Source organism: Anas platyrhynchos, chromosome 11 (genome assembly GCF_047663525.1).
Source record: "Anas platyrhynchos isolate ZD024472 breed Pekin duck chromosome 11, IASCAAS_PekinDuck_T2T, whole genome shotgun sequence".
Taxonomy (NCBI): Eukaryota; Metazoa; Chordata; class Aves; order Anseriformes; family Anatidae; genus Anas; species Anas platyrhynchos.
This window is the reverse complement of record NC_092597.1, coordinates 9,251,804-9,258,906: the sequence shown is the minus strand read 5'-3', so window position 1 is coordinate 9,258,906 and position 7,103 is coordinate 9,251,804. Positions and strand designations below refer to the sequence as shown.

Sequence of the window (7,103 nt, the reverse complement as noted above, 5' to 3'; positions counted from 1 at the left end):
GCAGGACCGCCTCCCATGTCAGCAAGCCACAGGATCATATGGTCCAGCCACGTTATAAAACATATCCTTCTGATGGGAGAGAAGATGGAGTAATAGCCAGAGAAGGAAGGGTGCAAGGGTAGAAAATTATCCTTCTATCTGCTAACCCAAGCACAAGCTGAAAGTAAGTACCTAAACTTGCTTAAAAATAAAATGAAATGAAAAATTAAGCTCTTCAACAGTAGCAACTAAAAATCTTGGTCTGCATGTGGTATGTCTAAAGCACTTTATAAATCTGTTTCTTAAGCAAAATACATTGCTGTTTGAACCAGAAATATTTTGAAATACAAACCCTTGGACTATTTAGTAGAGCTATTTGTGGACATAGCTTTAAATGCTAGTTTTAAGGAATATGGGTCTTATATATAAGGACATTGTAATATTAAACTTCTCTGCCTGGCTGATTGATGCTGGCATTGTGTTACCTTTATTGCAGTGGTACACAAAATAATTCATCTGTCCTCTTTTTGTATCAATTTAGAGGCTACAGTCATGGAATTTGTTCAGTATGATCAGATTTCTGCATCCTTCTAGAGCTATATCAACTCCAACAGTGTTGCAGGAAAAAACAAGGCAGATTAGTTTGCAGAACTGGAATTTACACTCAAGAAACACTTCAGGACTTCCCTGGGGAAAGGACAGTAAAGAGAAGTAAGGCAGCATGTGTTGAAATCTAGCATTGGTTGTCTTTCCTGATAAGCATCCTAACCAAAATCCAAACGCTCAGATTCCCTCAGCCTGTGCTAGTTATATGTTTCCTTTTTACTCAGAAATACTCCGGAGGAATACTCAGTCAATACAGAAGTTTTGAAAATAGCATTGTAATTTATGCTGCTTGTCTCTAATCTCTTCTGTAAGAAGGTTTGAACAGGAAAAATGGTGCTAGTAAATAATAGCTTCTTTGGGGCAGTACTGTAAAATGGCTGGGCTTTGGGTGAGCCTCCTTCATGGGTGGTTTGCTTGCTGCATAACCACAGAGTCCTCCCGGACAACTGTTACCAGTTACCGTCCGCTGATATCCTGCTGTGGGGATGCAGGAAGCGCTGCTGGTGTGATGTACCACTGGCTGCACAGAAAACTGGTGATGGATGCTCATTCTAATGGCATAGAGTGAAAGTCAGATTTGTTAATGAAAGAAGAGGAACTAGCCCACATCTGCAGAGTGCTGATAAAAAGGAATTCTCCTCAGCCTGTTGGCATTGATGCAAGTGATTCCATTTTTCTTCTGTGGTATTGTTTTCCTCATGGACTAACTAGCATTTATAGTTTTTTTGTTTGTTTGTTTGTTTGTTTTCTGGTAACTTTAGATCCTATTTAAAAAAAAAAAAAGTACATTAATTTACTAGCAATGTTTTTTAAATGTAGAAGTAGTATCTTTGCTACAGGAAAGATCTTTTATGTCTCTTATTTTTCATTCATTTGCATTTTATACAGATGGCTCAGTCAAACTGCATGAGTAAGTGGAAAACATTTCTAAAAAGGAGCTTTTTTTTTTTGAGTTCCCATGAGTCAAAAAGTCTAAACCTTGAGATTTGAGATTGATAAATTGCAGGAAAGATTACTCATCAGGTAAGCTTTGCCCCTAGCACTGGAGGGCAGCTCTGTAGCCAGAACAGTTAAATAGGATATAATATACTGCTTATCTGACTCGAATATAATACTGCAAATGTTTCAGTAAATAACTAGCCTGAAAACAATGACAACTAAAAAGGATTTTTACAACATTAAATGTAAGTGCAAACTTGGTTTTACTTGATACTTACGTTAAAAAAGCACAGCTTTCTTCATAACATGTGGCTATACTTTGCAGCTGAACCCTTCTCCAATGAAGCAGTTACTGATTGCTCAACCTCACTGGAGGTGTTCTCATTTCTCACTGTTCTTACCCTTTATTATTTGATCTTAATTCTTTACTAATCATTTCTGAGTTGTTCTTCATTGCATCTAGTTCTGGTCTTCAGTTTTTACATCTGCCCTGTACCTCCACGGGCTTTTCTTCATGTTCTACTTCCGATGTTTCGATGGTCTCTTTGATCAAATCTGTGTATCACTGAGTTGTCACCACGTTTGAAAGACTCCCTCTACTTTTAGCGTTGCAACATTTTTATTCATTGCAATGTTTCTAAAAAAAAAAAAAAAAAAAAAAAAGGAAGTGATTCAGGATGCATTTTAAAGGAATAATTTGGGAACCTTTTCTCCAGTCTCCACCTTACTTAGATGCTAGGCACAGATAAAGCTGGTAATAGTGCTAAAGGAAGCAAAATGGCAGTAGTGCATAGCTAACACAGGTCTAGAGTAAGTACCAGTCATGTGGGGAAAATGCGTTTTTTCCTCCCTGTTGTTAGGGGTTGAGTCTCCCTTGCCCTATTTTGGTGTAAAGACGATTGGTGACAACGGAACTGCACCACTGAAAGTACCTGCACCACAACTGCCAGGTGGGAAGTATGAGCCACAGCTCAGGGGCCTACGTAGCATAAATGGGGAGTACATTGCAGTTTGCCCTTCAAGGTCAATAATCTAAAAACAAGATAAAAGCCAGAGATGGAGAAATCAGAGGGACAGAAGGATCACAAAACAAAAGCAGAAACTGTGGCTGTTGTGCCAGGTGTGTATCTCCGGGAGGGACAATGAAGGCTTTGGGGAGAATTGACAGACCTTACAGGGCTATGCCTGGAACTAACAGTAATGTTTAACAAGACTTGCCAAAGGGTTGATCTGAGCTCAGAAGGTGCTGTGAATCTAAAACTAGAAAAGGACAAAAATCAGTTATTACAAATGTCTACCTATATGCAATGTAAGACCTAAGAGAAACCTGACTGGTGAAGCAAAGGCCGTGGTGGCTATCTGAGCTCCTGGGCTTGGAGATATCCCTACGTGATCCCTGGCCTCCCTCTCCCTGCCCCATTTTACACTTGCAATTTACACTGCCTGTCTGTGCGGGAAAATGTTAAGTCACTCTGTTCATTCAGGGAGATCACAGAACCACACTAATAGAAAAAAAGTCTCAGTGCTGTGCAGAGTAATAGTGAACTCAATTTCTTCGTTCTACAGCAAATCATCCTCGGATTATGCAAAGGTTGGAAACTGTTGGAGTGACTGGAATGAAAGCAAAGGAGACCTAACAAACTGTACCTCTTATGCAAGGTTCAACAGCATGTAAGTTATGGCATGTCCAAGTTCTTTTGAAATGCAGAATCTCACACGTTAGACTTCACCTGCCAATTATAATAAAAACCCTGATCAATTGAGATGGGCCAAATGGCAGTGGCTAGTGTAGGACCCAGTTACTAATAGGTGTAAATTAGTAAGTGAATAGATTTACTGCAGGTAGACCTGAGAGAACTGCCTGCATAAGGCCCTGCCAATGCAGGATGTGTAGTAACAGTAAGTAAGCTCTTTGGTATGGTTAAGAAGAGAACAAGCACCCACCCTGGCCTCACAAAACCTTCTGCTAACCCTCACGGGTGATGCTGTCCCTTTCCTGACTTCCACAAGTCAGTGTCCACGCTGTTTGAAATTACATTGCCTTGAACCGTGCTCCTCCTGAGGCAGATGCTGCCGTCAGCTCTGTGCCTGCCACCTGCTCTGTCCCTGCTGGCTGTTTGGCTGGGAGCTGCCCTGATGCCACCAGGCACTCCGGCCCCAGGTTGAATGCTGATGGCTCAGTAGAGCTTCATGACTGCAACTTATATCCATTTCCTGGTGCTTGTACGTACCACCAGCACGCTAGTTTTGGCACCTGGATAAACATAATACAGAAGAGTCCAGTTAGATTTGAAGTCTGGCTTCTCATCCAGGCCATCAGGATATGTTGTGTCTGCTCTAGGACGGAACCTGAAGGCAAGCACACAGCTCTGGGGTTCAGAAATGACGGGGATGTAACTGCAGGGGAAAACTCCTGTCTCTCTCCACAGTGCTGATAGGTAACGTTCTCCAGTTAACATCAGTTATGTGAACAGAAGGAGTATCACGAATTTAGTGTGGTATCGGTTGGTTGCAAAACCTGTTATTGGCTTCATGGCTTCTGCACAATATTCCGGGAAAACAGAAAGCTGGCACGTGTGCTATCTGGGGGATTTCAAATGTTGGCAGGAGGTTTGTTTAAAAAATAATGCTTTCCTTCTTTAAAGAAAGCTTTTAACTTTTGAAATTATGAAGAAAAGGAAAGCTGTTTCCAGACAGCACTCGGTGAGTGTGTCTGTGGGGTAGCCATGGGTGTTGGCGGCAGTGACTCACTGAGTAACCACCTGAGCACTGGGTGAGCTCCGTCAGCTTATTTCCTGTGTGGCAATGACAGCTATTGCTCTCGGATTGCCTTGTTGGTATTTGCTGTGTGTGGGGCTTAGATTTGGACAGCTAGGCGGTGACTGTGTATCTTACTGCTGATTAAACCTGTACCACAGCCAGTCTGCTTTGCTTTTAGCTGCTGCTGTTCATACAGTGACCTGCTTTTTTGAGGAAATTATCAGAGAAGCCAGAAGCTCATTAGCTCTATCATAAATATCTTATGAATCTGGGCTTCTGAGATTTCTAGACAATACTGCTCTAACACTTCATTATCAAAAGTAATTGGACACATACGAAATATAAATGCTTCAGCTTAACTTTTACTGTATAGTGCTTCATGTAATTTAAACGTGGCTAGCAGTGAGTAGTTCAAACACTCATCACAGTCTCATTCACGTCTGCAAACCCCTTTGAAATTAGAAAGAGTATTCATTACAAAAGACACTCTGTAGTACATCATTATGCTCCCAATTGGTTTGTAACTCCTCAGAGCTGACCTCCATCTCCCTGGCTTAGAAATAAACAGCTCCTCAGCCAGTGGGTTTGCAAAGAGGTTCTGTCTAATTAGGGGCATGGGGCAAGTGTTTATCAGGCAGGACAGGTATGATTAGGAAATAGTATTAATTCCCAGGGATTTTTTCTAGCTCCAACCCTTCCCAGCCCTCAGTCTTGCTTAGAGAAAATGGCAGTTCCAAGTTGAAAAGAGAAATTTTTGTGTGATGCTTCCTGAAGTGAAGAGCCAACTCTTTTTAGAGGCACCTAAAAGGGAGGTACTGTTTTAGGTATTGTTGGACTGCTGCCTCCTGCCATGTTCTGCTGCTGTTAGGTATTTCACACAAATGTTCCCTGTGGTGTCAGGAATTTACAAGCTGGGCTCAGTCTAAAATAAGGTGACCCCTACAGTAGAAAAAAGTGTGTCTAATGGTGAGTGTGGGTTGTGGTTGGGTGGTAAGGAGCCGGAGTTTCTCCTTGGAGGCGGGTGACGATGCCACTCGGGTCTGCAAGGTGCCTTGCAGATGCTGAGCAGGCAGGCAAGGAGGCCCTGCTCTGAAGCAGGTCCTGTTTGGAAAGAGATGAGAATTGAAGATGGAGATAAAGAAGAGTGAGGGAAAACTCAGATTTTTTCTTCTGCAGGCAGTGGTGACATTAATACCAGTTCAAGTCTGTGTTGTAAGGCTGAGGGACGTGAATCTAAACCACTGTTATCAGTAAAATAATAGCTGAATTTTAAAAGCATTGCACGTATTGTTCCATCGTGTTTCAGGCAGGTTATTTTAAGGACCTGCTTTTTCATGTCAGAAAATATTTCCACGTTTCGTAGAATAATACAGCCACGCTGGGATGGGTGTTACATGTGGCTCACGGGGTTTTCTAGCAGATGGCGAGGGCATTAAGCAACTTGACTGTGATTTTTCTCTTACTGACTTCATGCAGAGAGCTGGGCACGGCCCGTGCCAGTTGTTCTCAAGGTCGCAGCCAGCCCCTCCTCAGGCGGAATCACAACATGCTGAGATGCCAGCAGCCTCTGCACAGCTGACAGCTCTACAAAAACACGGCCAGGGCACAGCTGTGTTGTAAAGCCAGGCACTCACTCCTCTTTAATAGCAGTTAAGTGGTGAAATGCTGCCTTCCAGAAATGCTTCCTGTCTCTTAGCAAACACCATGTAACATACAATTTTTACAGTGATTTGTAGCATATTTTTACTCATGAAATATAACCCTTCCTTTCCTTTTTACTCCTCCTTAATCACAGTGGACAATTTTGTGGAGAATACAAATTTTTCCATTCTTGGACTCAAAGCTTGATATTTTCCTTCCTTATTTCCTTCTGCATTAATTGTCCCTCCTAAAAATAGAGAGCTGGAGTCCAAAAATATCCAGTGGAGCCTTAATGGAAGGTTCCTTGCAGGGAAGCCAGCAGCCAGCCCCGATTTCTTCACCCGATCCTGCTGTTTGGGCGGTCCCACCCTCACAGGGTTCCCTGGGCTCGCCTCTGTTTCCTCAGCTGGGTGATTCAGTCCAGCTGCGTGCGAGGGCGCATTAAGGGGGAACCATCCATCCCTTACCCGGTCTTCAGACTTCTTGCTGTGCAGAAGCCTGGCCGTGCTGTGGCTGCTCAGAGCCCTCTGCCCGAGGGTGGCTGTCCTGCAGGGGCCCTCATGGGGTGCCCAGCGCTGGGCTCACTGCAGAGGTGGCGAGGAGGGAGTGCCAATCCCAAACTAAATTTTCTTCTGTCGCCTTCTTGACGAACCATCCTACTCTTTCTAGGGGGCTGAAAACTGCAGTTTGAACAGCAGCCCTGTAGTGGGAAAGCTTGGAGTTGTTTTTGACTAATTCCAGAGTCAACCCAAAGGCCATGTTTTAAACCAAACCTCTGTGACTCTGTGGGGCCTTATTGTCTTGTAATACCACAGCGCATGAGAAAGTTCTCAGCACAGGTTAGAGACAGAGAAAATGCCCTTTGCTTGATCAGTGGTGATTCTGCCTTTTGGTATAGGAAGTCGTGGTGCAGCCTGGGCTGGGGGCAGGATGCTTGAGGGGGTGCCCATTTCCTTACTCCCATCTGGGGAGATCACGGTTGTGATGCTGACTTTTAGAAGTGTAGTAGGAAAGTTAGGCTGCAGTCTGTGAGCTTCCCAATGTGGCATTTTGAGAGTCCCAAACTGCCATCGTTTTTGCAGAGGGTGGGGCACGAATCTTAAGAGAAAAAGTGCGGGGTCTTTGAAGTGAAAAGCTTTGAAGTTAAAAAGCTAGCGAATTCGTGCTGCAGCTCACTC

At 43.5% G+C, this 7,103-nt stretch overlaps 1 long non-coding RNA gene across 1 annotated transcript in view; it reads left to right on the top strand.

The window, feature by feature from the left end:
* Positions 1-56: 56 nt before the first annotated feature.
* LOC106019660 (uncharacterized) overlaps positions 57-7,103 on the top strand; it is a 31,039-nt gene continuing 23,992 nt past the window's right edge. Inside the window, exons 1-2 of the long non-coding RNA XR_005268484.2 lie at positions 57-163; positions 3,091-3,195. This is a non-coding gene — a long non-coding RNA (uncharacterized lncRNA). The remainder of the gene's footprint in view (positions 164-3,090; positions 3,196-7,103) is intronic.